Source organism: Nylanderia fulva, unplaced genomic scaffold, assembly GCF_048542155.1.
Source record: "Nylanderia fulva isolate GAGA-0341 unplaced genomic scaffold, ASM4854215v1 Scaffold38, whole genome shotgun sequence".
In the NCBI taxonomy this organism is placed as follows: domain Eukaryota; kingdom Metazoa; phylum Arthropoda; class Insecta; order Hymenoptera; family Formicidae; genus Nylanderia; species Nylanderia fulva.
In genome coordinates this window covers 1,261,123-1,278,452 of record NW_028190455.1, presented here as the reverse complement: position 1 = coordinate 1,278,452, position 17,330 = coordinate 1,261,123, and the positions used below count along the sequence as shown (strand labels likewise).

Sequence of the window (17,330 nt, the reverse complement as noted above, 5' to 3'; positions counted from 1 at the left end):
TCATCGATACGAGAGTACAAATGTTGGAAAGCACTCGAAAAATAATCTAATCCTCGAGTCTAAAAATGAAACGCTTCTTCGAGATCCTCGCCTAGATTCCTTCTCGCATTGTCCTCCTCGCGAAACTGATGAAACGCGACGACGAGGGCGCGCATCCGTCCGACGAAATTGCCCTACGCGCGGTTCTCTTTGTTCCGTTTAATAAGACTCGTATACGTATTAATCCTGACATTGTGTCTCCGCGACCGCCCGGTCGACATCGGTGAACGTTAAGTCCCGCACAGCGGGCGGTAGAATGAGAAACGTGCTAAACGGATTTATCGAGACGACGCCGCGCTCGATTCTCTCGCACGTCCTGAGACCGGCTAAAAGAGCTTTCAAGCGTCCTTCTCTGTCCTGCTGCACCCCCAGGGTGTCTCTCTCTCTCTCTCTCTCTCGTCTGCCACTTTCACGTGCTCGGCTCGTCCACTCGCTCGCGCATTCTCTCTCCATCTGCCCGCTCACGGCGTTAAGTACGCGCTTAATGGCATCGTAGCGTAGAGAGCGGCGCGCATTAGCGCCGGTGGCCGCTAATCTCGAGTAGCGTCGATTAAGCAATCGACGCCAGCCGCGTCGCGTGTTTGTCGCAATTCCCGCGACGCTCTGTTCCCCGTGGATTTTAATCGATTGAATATATCTCGAGCGCGTACAGAGATCGTAGAAGAGCCCCGCGACGCTCTCGTTCGTCTGATTAGGTCTCTTCGGTACAATTGTTGGAACACAGTGAACCTCAATTAATTTTACCTGTGTTTCCGCAAATTCTATTCGGCTTCAATTATATTACCCCGTACGTGACCTTTTGTCGATTCTTTTAGATATCTTATGAAATCTTATTTTCTCAACAGAATATTTGATACGAACAGTTCTCTGAGGTATATGTCCAATTTTTTCTTATTTTATAAAAATCATATTTTATATGCTTGATGTATAATGAACAATCTCTATATTCTTTTTTTGTCTAACGAGAATAAAAAGACAAAGCTAAAGAGACGCACCCTGCAATGATATTATTCAAGAGAACGCAATGCTCGAAAGCCCACCACCAACGTTACCTTCATTAAGTCGATGCGGTTTTTCCAACACATTCCATCGACATTCCCAAGCCGCAGTAGCTTAAAGCGCAAGATCCCGCGGCGGCTTAACGCCAAGGGAGCTTATTAGACCCTATAAACAGCCGGGAAAGGTGGGGCCCCCTGTTGTCGCCGCTCGATCGCGGTTGTGTATCCCGCATGAATTTCCGTGGGCGGAAAGCCATCGACTAAGAAGCAAGCCGCCACTGCTCGTTACCGTTGTAAACGCGTCGGTTCTCGCCGGTCGAGTGTTTATTTAGCTTAACGCTCGCTAATGCTTCTCCCGATGACACTCGGCGAGCTGTTTATACGCGGCAAACTCTCTTCTCCTCTCCCCCTTTATCCTTACTAGCAAATGTAACGAAGAGAGATTGACGTATTCTCGCGTAAGTAACAACTTGCGCGGGAGACTGATCGATAGATAATTATTAATTATCAAAAGAATCATTTTTCTATTTTTTTTTATGCAGCAATCTACATTCTTCAGATTTTATTTTATCTCCTCAAAAATGCATGTGATTTTTTCTTTTTTCTTTTTTTTTTTTTTTTCAAGAATATATCGAAACAAGATGAAGCTCTACAACGTTGTTTCGCTCGCGATCGATGGATATAACTTGGATTGCGCGCGTCTGAAATTTATTTCGTATCGTATAAATGTGCCGGATTTCTCGAGAATTTTGAAATAGAACTGTCGGGGCCAGAATTAAGAGCGTCAAAAGCGCTGCGCGTGTTTTCGAATATATGTACATCCCGTCTAGTGACGTCGTCGTCGAGTTGACCCGACCTCGCAACGCGATTCAATCCAAATCCCAGAATGAGGAGGTCGTCTCCTCTCGACGAGGTGTCGTCGCGAGTTGACAACGATGCGGACAAGATTGCAATCATGTCGGAATTGGGTTATCCCCGGCGTAAACGCATGCTAGGCGAGGTTGAGGTGATCGCGAATTCCCCGGAGTTTGTTTAAGTCACTGTCTGTTCCCGATATTTTTGCGCGAATTTTTTTATTCTTAAGCGTTAAGTACACAGACGCCAGAGTGAATATTGTTCGAAACATCGCCAAGCGGGTTTATCCGTTTGTTTGTACGTGACCCATGTGTGTTTTTGATACTTGATAGTTTCTATTCTTTCCCTAGAGAGAGAGAGAGAAAGATATTAATGATGATAAAATTGCGGAGTGGAATCACGAGTTAGTAAAAAAAATATGAATTGATCGCAAACGCTAAAAGACAAGTCAGTTTTTCTTTAAATCGTAAAGCTTTAGAAACTCTTATCATAGTTAGAATTTTTTTAAAGCCTTGTTCCGGGAACGAAATCTATTATATAATAATGTATAATTTTGAATAGAGCCCGAGTTTAACATGCAACATACGCACGACTTCTTATCGCAGTTTAAAATTACAGCAAAGAGCCTAGAGAGTCTAGAGAGAGGAAGCGATTAAATCTAATTTAATTCACACTGTAGAACCGAGTTTCCATCTTGGCTCCATGCAGCAATTTATCTCTCGGCTTCCTCCGGGTTTTCCGGGTTGTCTCGTTACGTCTTTATCTTAGATTGTCTGTGCGAGCATGCGTGGATCCAACGCGCGATGAGCGTCTCATTGTGCGATCTCGTTAATCGCGGCTTGCGAGTGAGCGATCTCGTTTCGGTACGACGGATTTGTAAATACATACGTATACGCTCTCCTACGTCGCGGATGAATTTTGTGTCTCGATTCTCCTTTAATAATCCTGTCATTTATTTAAATTCCTTTTCGAGCAGCAAGAAAGAGCTTTCATTCAGCTCTGTCGCTAATTAACATCGTCGTGAGAATTATCGGGCTTTTTGCCGCATACAGGAGAAACTATAATGCTTTTATAGATAATAAATTGATAGCGAAATAGCGGGGTATAATAGCTTTGAAGTTGCAAATTAGAATAGCTCGCGAATGCTTATAGTCTGTTCTTTGTCTGTCATCCTCAATTGCTGAAATAATAGAGTCAAATGTTTGATTACCGGGATCACAGTGTAAGGAAAACATTGTAGCGCACACTATAGAGTAGAAATAATCACATAGTTGCAAATTTTACGCCAACAAGACGCGCAACTAGGCCCCGCACAAACGTGTGTGCTGTGCAAACACGAAGATGTACGAGAAAGCGAGGTCAAACAAATAACACGATCTACAAACGGAGAGCAGCGTCGCCTAATAATAGTTCAGGTTCGTGTGCTACCGGTTGAAATCTACGAGAACCTAAAATAGAAAGACGCTGAAAAGGGGAAAGGAGAAAGAGAGAGAGAGAGAGAGAGAGAGAGAGATGCGGTGCTGCACACAAGCTGAAAAAGCTACGCAAAATAATTAATATAAAATCGCAGTAGCGAAAATTATCATACAAAATGATTAACATGACAAATGATTTATATTTTTTATAAGTAATTTCTGTTGCATTTACGCAATAAATATTATTTTCCATTTTCACGATAGCAATTATTTCATTTATTATTATTTATATTATTATACTAAATATTTAAAAAAATATGATATTATAATCCTAATATTTAATATTTAAGATATAATATATGACTTTGCGGAAGCCGTGCTTTTTGCACATAATCGAATATCAATAATTGCTCATAATATATTTAGATTTAAATGAAATGAAAATCTCGTGTTACAAATCTAATTTATCAAGTATCTATAATTTTTTTTTTGGAATTTCTCAGCTATTCCCGAGTAAGGAAAAATCAATGAGCCGCAACAAATTTAGTTCGTATAATTTGAGAAGTATCTGTAATTTGAGAAGACGATGCATGCGGCTTAACTAACGGACGCGTCTGTTATCTTACGACTTTTCTTTGCTTGATGCACGACATTGGAGGTAGTTGTTTAAGAGCACCCCAACTTTCTGCAAATTTACATTGCACTCACCTCCGGCTGTGCTGCTCGCGTCGTTTAATTAAAGTAATACGCGAGAATAGAGCGTTAGTTCGCCCGGTTGAAGTACGTGTACGCTATATTTTTGCGCGTGCAAGAGAGTCAGTGTTCTTCGATAAATTACAATTTCTGCGTACCTCGTGCGTACGATTACCAGCCCCAGTCTCTTTACTCGCAAAGTACATGCGCGAACCGGAAACTTTACATCCTCTATCAACAAGCGCTTTAACATCTCGCATTCGCTCGAGTATACAAATTCTCTAAGAAAATTTGCACAATAATAATAAACAGGGTTACATAATTTTGCATTACTTGTCATGTTAAATATCTCGGTAAGGAAGCAAAAAGGTTCGATATGACGATCGTATAAAATTCTTCAAAAAGTACGAAATTTTATTATCTGTTCAAAGTTTTGCTGTAAAATGTATATATATCTTGCAATTTTGGATATTAAATATTTCTGTTTTAATAACATTGGCACAAAAGAGAAGCGCTTGAAAATGAATTTTCTAGAGCATCTCTATAGAAATGAAGCTTACTCGTAAATTTTCAGATTCGCGGTACTGTGTGGGAGGAAAAAAAGAATCACGAAACGGATTTGCAATTTACTCTGAGTAATCTGGAATGTGTGAAGTGATCAAAAGGCTTTTGCAATGCAGCGCGATAATTCGTCGCAAAATTATTCACGAGCATTAACGCTCGCATGGGTCGTATATTGTATGATTTTGTAAATGTAAACTTTCAGTCCGCGTATATCGCTGGGTATATGTTTATTCAAATTTTAAAGAAGACAAGTTTTACTAAACGGTATTATCGTTATTACACTTATTTATACAAGAAGTTGAAGAGTGCAATCAGACAACTTTTCTACATTTTCGCGTTCATATAAATTGAATATTTAATCTTCCTTGAAAGGCTAATTCTTTCAGTATTTACTTTCGTTCCTCTTCGTTCAATTTTCAATTATATCATTTCAGCGCATGCATTAACAATAAAATGGAGATACATATATGATACAAAATATATGCGGGAATCATGATGCGTATCGGTTACGTCAACCGGAAGCCGATGTAACGTAATGAACAGTGTGAAACATGCTCGTGTACATCCCTCAGCTTGTAATGGAATTTACTATGAAAACTGTCGGCGAGGAAATTACGAGAGCGACGGAGGCGTCGCTATTCGACTCTGTAAACGCGCGAGGGGACTCGAATTATGCACGCCGATGCGGTTTCGCGCCGAAAGATAATATGGTTCGGTAAATTACAGTTGCGGACCGCGGAAGAGACATCGCGTGCAACCGAGCGACTTTATTACGGACCAAGCAAGGGGAAAAGAATGCTAAGGTCTTGTAGTCGACTTATAGAAGAGCGCTCGCTTTGTTACGAAGGCGGGATTTTTTATATGAGACCTTGGGATAATATAAGGGTGTTCGAATACTGCAATCTTTTTCCATTTTAAAATTCTCCATCAAATCGACAAGACGCTATGTAAAAATCGTATAAACGTTTTTTATAAATTTGCAAACCAATTTTCAATATTTCGAGATAGAAGAGAGAATTTTGTTAGAGAAAATTTTTTTCAGTTATTAATATATACATATAATAATTAATATAGAAAGTTTTTATGAGGAAAATATTTATCTTCGCGTTGATTATATTCTTTTTTTTATTACTGAGATTTTATTTTTAACCTCTCAATGCTTAACATATTTTGCTTGTTTGTTGGCCGTAAAGAGTAACAGAAAAAAGAGAGCCTTCGTGGAGAGCGAGAGATGAGAATGATATCGCGTAAACGAAGAACGAATTTGAGAGCACTCAAAAATCTCGCGCGATACGGAAGGTCGCGCTTTTGCGGCATTTTTTTCCCCCGTTTCCCATTTCGACGGTGCAAACGGATGCACAAATACACTTTGCCGGTAAATAAAATATCGCGACCGCGCGCAAAAAGGACTCACGGGCAGTTATCGAACATCGCGCGCCATAGTTACGTTCACCGACCGCATCTCGTTGCAATTTTTTTTTCTCTCGTTCCCAGTCGCATGCCTTTCATTTTTTCCTCCTCTATTTTCCCTTCTCTTTTTCTTCCCTTTTCTCTAGTACTTTCTCTACGCAAGAATGACGCGCTTGTAAATCACCGAGTGGAAAAGCAACGTGGAATTATTATTATAAAATCGCAATCTACTAAGCTTAAACGTTCCAGAAAGACGCGTTAATTCACTGCAATCAACAGTTGCTTTCAAACAGTCTAATTTATGTATCGACCTCGCCCTGCAAATTAGAATTCCTCGAAAATTAATTAGTATACATTTAACAAAATCTCACGCGCAAATCTTTCTCTCGATTCTATACATGAACTGTATTTTCCAGTCCTCGTTTTCCGATGAATCGCGTGGATGGATTTTGCATGGAAGAAGCGATATATTTTTCACGCCCGACAAATAAAGCGCTGAAGATAAAGCACACGCGGCGCAATTATCGCATTATTATTGGCAAAACGATTCGGCGCCACGAAACAAAACGCGTTGCCCGATTTTCTCCCGCTTTTCATTCGCTTTGTTTACTCGAGCTTGAGCACGCTAGAATGTTTTTCCAGCTCGCAACGATATAAACGAAGAATGCGAGAAAGCGAGAGGAGGACCACACCGACCTTCCATCTCTCTCGTCTCTTTCTCTCTCTCTCTCTCTCTTGTAAAAATAACTTTATTCCCCCGTCTGCAAAGAACCATTTCCGGGAACGACAAATTAGACCGTTACGTCGTGGTTTTATGGGGACCCGTGGCGCGATAAAAGGCAATAAGATGCGTATCGTGGGCGGCGACAATGCGGAAGGGGCTCTCCTTCTCGCGAAACGGACCTCGTGAAAAGGGAGTTTACTACTCTCGGTCATACCAAAGCAGAAACACTATCATCTGCGTTACCACGCGTATAAATATTAACAAGCAATTTTTCGACGCTCAGGATTTTTCGACGGGATTTTCCCTTTTCATTTGAATTTCGTTTGTTCAATATCGCTTGTGGAAACCGAGAATCAGAAACAAACGTGACCCAAAGAACTGGGAGATTTATTTTCATTTTTGTTCGATTAAAATTCTGTTATGTTTTTTAATTTACGGGTTTTTATTCAAAACTCTCTTTACACGCATTACGATGAATAAATTGTGATGGTGCGCAAACAGAAAATCGAAGCGAGCCAGAAATTAAATAAGAGGAATGAGCGAAAATAAAATTGTGGCATAATATTATAATGCGCCGAGATTAGCAATCCCTCTAGTAACTCTGTTATATTTTTGGGGTTCGAAATTAAGAATTGTTAGTCAAGAATGAAATGAAACAGTTTGATTTTTATAATGTAATATGATCAAATTTCCGAAATTAATAGGCCACAAAATGTCGTCAGGGCTCTGGTCGTTGATGAGGTTAACGTTTTATTGATGTTCAACTCTAGTCTAGAATACACAATCGCCCTTTTAATCATAAAGACTCAACGATGCGCACTCGTTGAACGAACAATATCGCTCTATTGCTCCACCAATTTGAGTTTACGACACAACCCTCGTATAGGGCGAGAAAGGACATAAAAAATGAACGAATGTAGAATTTCGCCAAGGAACACGTAAATTGACGCGCGAGATAAAATTTCTAAAACAATTTTAGAACGATTCTCCGTATGGTTAAACTAAATAAATAAAACATTCGAATTATATTCATTTGACATTTGCGAAATCGCAGCTCGAGAGTTAGAGAATATACGTATAAGAGTAATAAAATTTATGAACAAAGAATATAAATTTGCGATACTTATCAACGCTCAGCGAGTTTACGATACGACCATTAAAAGAGAACCGAGCGACACATCGACGACGAATCGTCGTCCTATCCTAAATCATCCTCTTTACACTCGACGGACGTAAAACGTTCCCATGAAAGACGAAACGGGAATTAGTTTGTTTCGATGCCGCGCCCGTAATTAAAACGAAAAAAAAAACATCGGCAAGAAATTGCGTTTTTTATCTTTTCTCGGCGGCCCGTCTCGCGTAATCTTCTTTCTTCGAACTAATGAGAAGGAGACGCCGGGATGTCGAGCACGATTTAAACGATTCCCTCCGCAATCGTGATTGCCGCATTGATTGCTGGAAAGCTCGCGATATTAATGATCTTGAGTCAAATTTTATTAATGATACAATGGCGTGATTATTTCCAGATTTCGAAGGCTTCGCGGAACTTTAATCTTTATTTTAAACTAAAACTCTCTATATATATTTTCGCACAAAATACATGTTTTATTGGTCTGTCAATTTTGTCTTTTATTTTTTTAATATATATTTACGCGGAATGATAAATCAACTTCCAATTCTGTAGCGTTTATCTGGATAAAGTGCCGAGGAAATTACGTCAAATTTTTGTACACGACAAATCTTTGATATTTATATCCCGAGTATTAATCTTGTCGTATGCCTGGCACGTACGACTGATTACGAGCTACGGTGTTTCCACGTGGCTCCATACGCCACCGCGTACGTATAAGGTTGGCGGCGGAGTAATAGTCGGGAAACCAACGGACGACCTCGAAAAAGTTTCCGGATTTTACGGCCGAGTAAAAGCGAGTTCGAGAATTACCGCGAGCAAATCGGATAACTTTCACGGTGCACTAAGATGGCTCAATCTTCCTCTCTTTTTTTTATCCGAAGAAGAGGATCGATACGATAAAGATGGCACGATCGTAAAAAGGGAGGAAAATTGAAGTTCGTTATTTCAGCCGCACACATTAAAAATTAAGAATTTTAAAAGAGATTCATGGATAGTCGCAAATGAAGAAATAAATAGACCAATTTTATCGCGTTTTATTATTTTTGTGTTTCTATTTGTAACTAAAAAAATATCAAAACAATCAATGTAACAACATAGTTTTAGCGCGAAAACACTACGTAAATATACTTTATATAACGTTATTCGTGTTAGTTTGTTTGCGGTTGATGCACTCGCTTTTCTAGATCGAACTTAAAAAATACGATGGGGACAATTGGAACAATGACAATCGCTCGATAAAAAAATCTCGTTTATACGCGACAACTTTAACCGTGTAACTTTAACTGCGATCGCTTTTCCCATAAATTGCATGTGAAATATATATTTTTCGCGTGTGAAATATATTGCAAAATATGCATCCTTTCACTCGTACATATAATTTTTGCAATAATTGTTGAGAGAGAGATATACCATATGTATATTATATATACATATATGCAAAAATATATCTTTGTAAATACTTTGTCTTTTTTAATTATTAATTATGTAATTGTATTATTTTGATTAGCTAGAAACACTAACGCGCGATTCTCTTTATTTTCCTTTAAATACAATACATATAAATTAATCACTTGTGACATTATCGTATCTTATTATCTTATTGCACATTACTTCTTGCTTTCAAGTTTATCCGATCTTTTACTATACAACGTAGTAAAAGTTTTTTTAGTCGCAAGTACTATTATTTTTTTCAAACCGTATAGAAAACTCAGGTTCTGCGTCATTTGCATAAAAAGAGGCGCGAAAGAAATTCCATTTCGAAGCTCGCAACACAGCGAATCGTTGTTTGTTCGGCTGATAATGGAAAGCTTTCAGAGGTCCGTGTGTTTCGATTAACCCGTTATTAGCGTAGTAATTACCTATGTACGTCAGCATCAAACGATGCGGGACGGATAAATGCGCTAGGAAAATTAATCGACGCAAACGATTAAATATCTGTTGACAGCGATCGGTAATCACACACAGTCTGGCACAGCTGATCATAGCTCATCAGCGTGTAGATTTGATTACAGCCGGGTAACCGGAACCACTCTCTGTACGACCGGACTATTCTCTGAACTGGAAATGATTATCCACATCGGACAAAGGTGCAAACTCACAGAGTCATACTGACGTTGCGCAGGCCCGCATTAAGCGACGAATCGCGAGTCGCCAAAGCAAATAAGCACACTACGAAATCGTCAGCATTATCGTTCTATATCCTCCCTGCGTATATTGAAAATTATCATAACGAGAATTGCCGGTCTCGCCTAACTCGTCTATCATTCTTGGAATTCGATAAAATCGAAATTGATACGTGCGCGCGTAAATGGTACTTGCATGTCATAACTGGTTTTAAAAAAAATATATATATATATATATATATATATATATATATATATATATACTTGATATATACTTGAGTGATGAAATATTTGTAATAAATATTTCAATGTTTTTTTACAACTGCATGTCTTGAGATTTATTTAGTTGAAATCTCATTTTAATATATATCTTGTGATAACTATATCAACAATATTAAAAAAAATAAATGTAATATTTTTATAAATACGTGAATAATGTTAATTTGAAAACGTACAGTGATTTTTAATGATTGAGAAATAATTTAAAAAATATATATACTTAAGTGATGGAAATTTTCTAATAAATAAATGTTTAAATATTTTTTTGCAACTGCATTTTTCACTGCATATGTCGTGAGATTTATTTAGCTGAAATCTCATTTTAATATATAACTTTTGATAACTATATCAACAATATTCCCAAAAAATAAATTTAATATTTTTATAATAGAAAAACACATGAATAAAATTAATTTGAAAAACGTACAATGATTTTTAATGATTGAGGGATCGGAATGTCACCCAGCGCGAAAGACATAAGGCGTGATAAAATAATGGTGGATCGAACATTTATACGTGGTTCGAGATCGGATTTAACGTCACATGTTTGACATCGCATGTATCATCGTGTCGATGCGATATCGAAAGATTGCTGTCTCTCGACGAAATCGAAAAAGATTTGATAGAAACGTCAACGAGCTCTGCGGAGAGCTCGTTCCGCTACGATCGCATGAAAAGTCCCAGAGTTACTTTTTTAATAAATGTAATATCAAGCACTTTTTACAATCCATTTTTAATGTCGCAACATTAAAAAAGAAATTTCATAAAACTGTTTTAATTTTTTGTCAAACTTTTCTTTCATTACTTAACTCTCCTAGCGGCATATCGCCATTAAAAAAATGTTGGCAACTAAATGTCAGATTAAAAGGCTGTTAAAATAATAGTCATAAAAGTGAAGTTAAGGCACGTAGTTTGCAGCCCGCCTTAGCATAAACTGCCTTCGAATTATGATAAAAAGGCCGCATTCGTGTGCATCCGAGCGACACTCATCGCGTCTCGTCATGCAACGCAATACCTATGAATCAAGCGAGTTTGGGGTTGGGAGAAAAGGGAGGTGGGTGACGGCGACTCTACAACCTATTTGTTATTTTGCTCTTTCGGCGACGCGTTCATTAATCAAATGCCCTCCTCGTTCGTCCTCGGCATTTTTCAAGCCCAAGCGACAACGTACGACATGCCGCGGCTGGCGGCCGCTGTACTCCACCTTTTTTTCTTTCCACTTCCGCTTTTGATCTTTTCTTTTGCTTTGCAACCCCCCTCTGCTCCCTCTTTTTCCTTCCCCTTCCCTCCGCGCCTTCGCATACAAACGTTTTCAAGATAGTCCAATGGCGAATTCGAGAGCGACGGGATTTCGTCAAACGTTACTCGGGCTTCCGGGAAATTCGCTTCTTTGTAAAGGAAATTCGCCTCGCTACGAAGCGCAAATACTGTTTTACAAGGGGGCATTCTGTAATATTGAATCTGCATGTGAGTGGCGTACACGTGGAGTATACACGTCTCGTCGATATATATGGAAAAAGTAAGTTTCTTCTGATACACGATCGATCCATTTCCGAACGCTTGCAGGGATGAAAATTATTTTCCTGTGTTTGCTCCCTCAAATATTTGTACCCCTTCAGTTTCCATTACTTGATGTCACTACTTTATTATATTAGGTTTTTTGCTCTTTTTTAAAGAAATATATCAAACATTATATTTTATCATAAGTTATTCTAAATAATAAAATATATATAAAGTATATTAATTTTTTTATGTATAAAAAAACGTAAGTAAAAAAAGTAAGTAATTATTTATTATCTTTTGAAAGTAATTATATTCTTCTAATTTGCTTCAAATGAAGTTAACTAATATCGAATAATTTCACAATATATGCACACACACATACAATATTTTTTGAAAATAATTCGCTTACTGAATTAATATTTAAGATTACAAATTATACGTTATTCAATATTGCGGTGCAAATATGGAAAATCGAAAATTTATTTAAACGTTCATAATTAAAACTGACCGATATTACTTCGTCACAGTTAACTTCAATTTGGGACAAATTAGTATAACATATTAAACGAGTCTCGAGTTTCTTATACTTCTAATATGCTTCTTTTCATTTCTTTAAGAAGAAAAATATTCTGAAATTCGAGATACATCATATGTCTGCTAAAAAAGTTCATTTCAACCTGGCGAGGGATGCTACGATCAAACCGTGAAACGATTTTCTGCATTTTCGTCAGGTTGAATCTGGTGTCATTATACATCGCTCTGTACCTGACGCTTCATCATCCTTTTTTTCGTTAGTCCGCCTGGTCTTTGAACCAGGAATTTTCAGCATAAATCCTCCCATAGTCCTGAATTCCATTCCGATCGAGTCCACCGTTTAAATTCGAATTTCAACGTTGGATCGATCCGCTAATCGTTAAATGACGTTTCGTACATTCCGTGATCGTCATGGGAATACTATGGAATACCTTTCTGTTTCTCTCCATCGTCCGTTTTTTCGTTTCTCTATACATATCGTCCCTGATTCTATTTCTTTGTTCTTCCATCCGATCGTATTAATGAACGTATACTGTTCGATTTTTTATTGTTATTATTTTATTGCATTTGTTATTTTATTATCTATTATGACAAAGAGTGCGTAGTTAATACCAATGTTTTCAATTTTATTTCAATCATTTAATCAAAAATCTGTGATCCATATTTTATGCCACATATATTGAATAAAATTTAAATTTCGTTATTTCAAATATGTATGTTATATTTGTATACGTTACGATTTTTATATTTTAATTATTATTATCAGTTCTATATAAATATTCCTGATATCAACAAAATTTGTTTACTCTGTTCTGTATATTATTTATCATTCATTATATTACAATAAATAAAGCAGCCACAATTATATCTATTATTTATTCTTTTATAAATCATCGATAGATCATTCGCGATTCGCCGAAGAATTGATATTGTATGGGTGAATATAGGTAGTCGGTTGATAACGAATATAGAGAGAGCCGGGAATCAGACGCAAAATCCTCTTCCCTCGAAAGTGAATTTCAGATACCGCGCCGGCCGCAGCCGACCAGTTTCCGTCCCGCTTTCATCGAGAGACGCGCAAAAGCACTTCCGGTCTGGACGGAATGGAGCGAGTACCCGTCGCGCAACTTAATCCGGTTTTAATACCGGGCGCGCAAAAATACGGCGAGTGTTAGCGAGAAGAGGAGCATTATACAAATTTCGCCGCGAAAAATCGCCCGTTTATCGTTGCGGCTGATAATACGCATCGGCGCGACACTAAGTGCATTACGGCGTTTTTTTCCTCGACATTACTCTTGTTATTCTCGCGCTCTCCCTTTCGGACCATTTCTTTTTCCACCGATTCGCGTGCCGACGAAAAATATTTCCAGCGTTATTCAACATTGATATAATGAGCAAAAAAATTTTGAGATGCGAGAAATTTAATTCTGCTCATTTGATTTTGTCAAAATTAAATTGAAATGTATATTTATAAGAGTTTATTTGAAATCAAGTCTGGGAAAAATGTCTGCAGAATATAAATGGGCTCGTGATTAATTAAAGTAAAACACAAAATTTGCAATGCATAATGTGCGGCAGAGATTTTCCAAATTTATGTGCACATTACATTATGTCTATAAAATATTAATTTATTATCTATATCTATATAATACTTGTCACATATTATCACTTATATAAAATATATTATACTTTATGAAACACATTAATTCCATCGTCCAAGATAAAATATTCTGTATTGGAATTTAATTTTGCGACGGTATATTATAAAGGCAGCAAACTTAAACACATGACAGATTGAAATTAATTATATCGGATATAAAAAATATACATATATATCGCTGTGCGCGCAAGTGCGGATCAACGATGAGGATTAAAGAGAGAATAATAAAACCGCGCTATAAAATTCCATTTAATTTCAAGCATCAATACCATATTGCTGATAAAATATATTCTTTCAATCGTCAAGTTTATTGGCAATGTTCCCTTTACTCGCTCGTATCGTTTCTTTCTTTTCTATCTCAGAACTGCGCCAACATCGCTTCACACAAAGGGGGAAAGCGCCTATTCGACGGCACGCGAATAAAAAGCTGCAGGAAAATCTCTGTCTTTGAACAAGGATTCGATAACACAGTTTGTCGCTAAGGGACATTGACAACCGCCGGCAAACTGCGCGCCGTCTGGCTCTGCGTCGATCGAATCACTGAATTTACGTCTGAAAAATCCACGCACGAGTCACTAGACACTCGTTCGCGTTTTTCACCTTTCGTCGTCATACTCAATATTGCTAAATTGAGAAAACCAAAATTATTTTCCTGCAGAGCAGAATAGAAAAAAAATGCTAAAATCATAAATTTCTCGTTCCTGCGTAACTATTTGTCTAAATTATTTGTATAGATTTTAATGATTTAATATTTGGTAGCTCTCGGACACAATTTCATCCGTCTGAAAAAATGATCGAGTTAGGAGAATGACGTTTCGCGTCGCGACGTTTCAAATGGAGCTCTGAAAACAGCTGACTCTGCCCGCAAAACTCGCGTTTTATAATGCTCTGCACATTTCATATGTCGCGAATATGGCGTTTGTGTTATGCCGCGCATCGGACGATATATTAAACGCTGTAGGCGTGTTCCGTGCAGCGTCGCAGATAATCAGGTCGGACCGTGTTTTCGATAAACTTCACCGTGACGCAATTAACCCGCATGGTTTTCAGTCGCGACGTGATATATTCGTCGAATAAATAGAAGTTGTAAAGTGTTTAATTATATCGCGTGTGAGAGAGATACTCGAGAAGAAATGACGGATTTACTCCAATCTTACATGCGTCAGATATATCGTAATATATCGTGAATCGAACGTAATCAAATATGACGATTCTGTTAATTATTTTAATATAATGTGATATAAAGAAATGATAATGTGCTTTCGCGTTTTCGAAGAGAGACATTTATTATACCTTATATTATCGTTGAAATAAATATAAAAATTTGCATTGCATAATGATATAATTTGTATAATTTTGTATAATTCCATAATTATTCAACGGTTCATTCTTATTTGACACGATCATTTTGTCTCTCGAGATCGATTATATGTTCGCGATATCACCGACGCGATGCAGAAATATCGTGTTTTCAATACAAAGACATTTCTCGTTCTCTTCCGACGAGTTAAATCAAAGGAATTGTAGGCGTGTCGTGTTCCAATTAAGTGAAGAATCTGTTATGCAAATCGAGCGCTATCGATTACAGCTGTGCGACGAAGCGGCACGATGAATTTAAGACAAATATCCGTGCAACGAGGACAAATGAAAGGGAAGAAAGGGAAAGGGAGGAGCGTGTAACTCGAACTTCTCGAGATAATAGCTATTTTAGCTCGATGCGTTTAAGCAGCTGAAACGCAGTATTTTAGGGAACAGGCATCTGTGCTTGTTTGTTATAAATAAATTGTTACAGAAGATCAACACTATGTTGTTCTCTCTACTTAGTCGACAACTAAAACCGTACGTTTGACTTGGGCGGAAACTTGGTTTGAAACTTGCTTCTACGTGTGTCCGCGAAGGCGAAATCCTTCAAGGTGCTTTCGCATCGCGCTACCGATCCATATACAATGTGTATATGTGCGAAAGAGACGATCGATATTTTAATTATCCGTCGATCGATGAAAGTTCACGTCAACGGGATGAACGATGGGCTGGTCAAGCTTTGGTCGAAAAGCGTTGTGCTTTATCTCCGTTCAATTTCTCAAACCCGCGCATCTGCGAAACGACATCAGTTTTATTTACACGCGACAACGGAATTCGCGGCGAATGGGATATATTGCTGTATGCACGTGAAAACATAATAAATCAAACGGGACGACGTCGCGCGCAGCGCAGAGTCCGACAAAGAAATCTTTGCTAACGGCGCCTTATTATCATTCCCTGTCATGCGACATGAATATAATGGACGAGAGAGCTCATTGAACGTTGTATTTTCACCAGGAATTCTATATCATTCCTTTGGAAAATCACGCGATCTCGAGAGGGGGAAAAATGGAATATCGCTCTGCGTTTTTATTAACGCAAATCTCCCTCTTCATTTATACCCGATATCCGACTGTCGAGTCGTTTTGCTTCGCCTGGTCATATTTTACAGCGGGAAAAAAAATTATACGAGAGCTCATACGAGATGTCACGAGAAGTACCTTCTTTTATTCATTTGACTTGAAATACGTGTGTTGTGTATATAAGTATGTGTATAGAATGAAAGCTTCAAGTATCATTTTTCTTAACAAAAGTCGAGAAATGTGTGATTAACGAAATTTCAATCTTCATTTAGTTTTAAATAAGACGAGATATAATTAAATTTTCATTTGAAGTTTTTCGTTATAAAACTAATCATTCACCCTGGCAATCGATTTCCCAACTAAAAAACTTTACCTCGTCAATTTTTATCTTATCAATAAATATGCAAAAGCTGTATTGGAAAAAATTATAAGTGACATTACTTCTATACATATAAATCAAACGTCACTAATCATACATATTTCTGCGTCATTTAATGTCGCGAAATTATTCGGCATATAACATATGGAGATTTTCCCACATTTACGATTCTAATAAATACGAATATTCTAATAATACAAATATCCGCGCATTTGCACTCGTATATACGTATTTACCATTTAACATCAGTTAAAGATATATATACTGTATGTGTCTATCCGTGAAAAATATATTCATCCGTAATGCAAATTCCCGCATATTCGCGCATGTCTGTGCCGTGTGGATTTCCCTGCGGATCGTTTTTACACCCGCATTCTGAAGTAACGAAATAGTGAATTGATACTCGATAGCCAAGCTATCGATATGCCGTTCGGCCTCTGGCCGAAATGCGATACGGCAGCCTTTGCCAAAACCGGACGGATAACCGTATCCGGTTGTCGAAAGGAAGAGCTTCTCCTGCAGTATACGATCTAAAAACGCAGCACCGCGTTTCCGTTATTTTTCCATTTCGCTCGCGAACACGAGCCTAGAGGCGTCATCCGCGCTCGAAGAGCTTCAAACACACGAAATCATTTTTT

The 17,330-nt window shown here is 37.9% G+C and overlaps 1 protein-coding gene across 1 annotated transcript in view; it reads left to right on the top strand.

Annotated features, from left to right (window-relative positions):
* The window catches only part of vn (membrane-bound neuregulin protein vein), a 275,654-nt gene that overhangs the window by 154,035 nt on the left and 104,289 nt on the right, over positions 1-17,330 (top strand).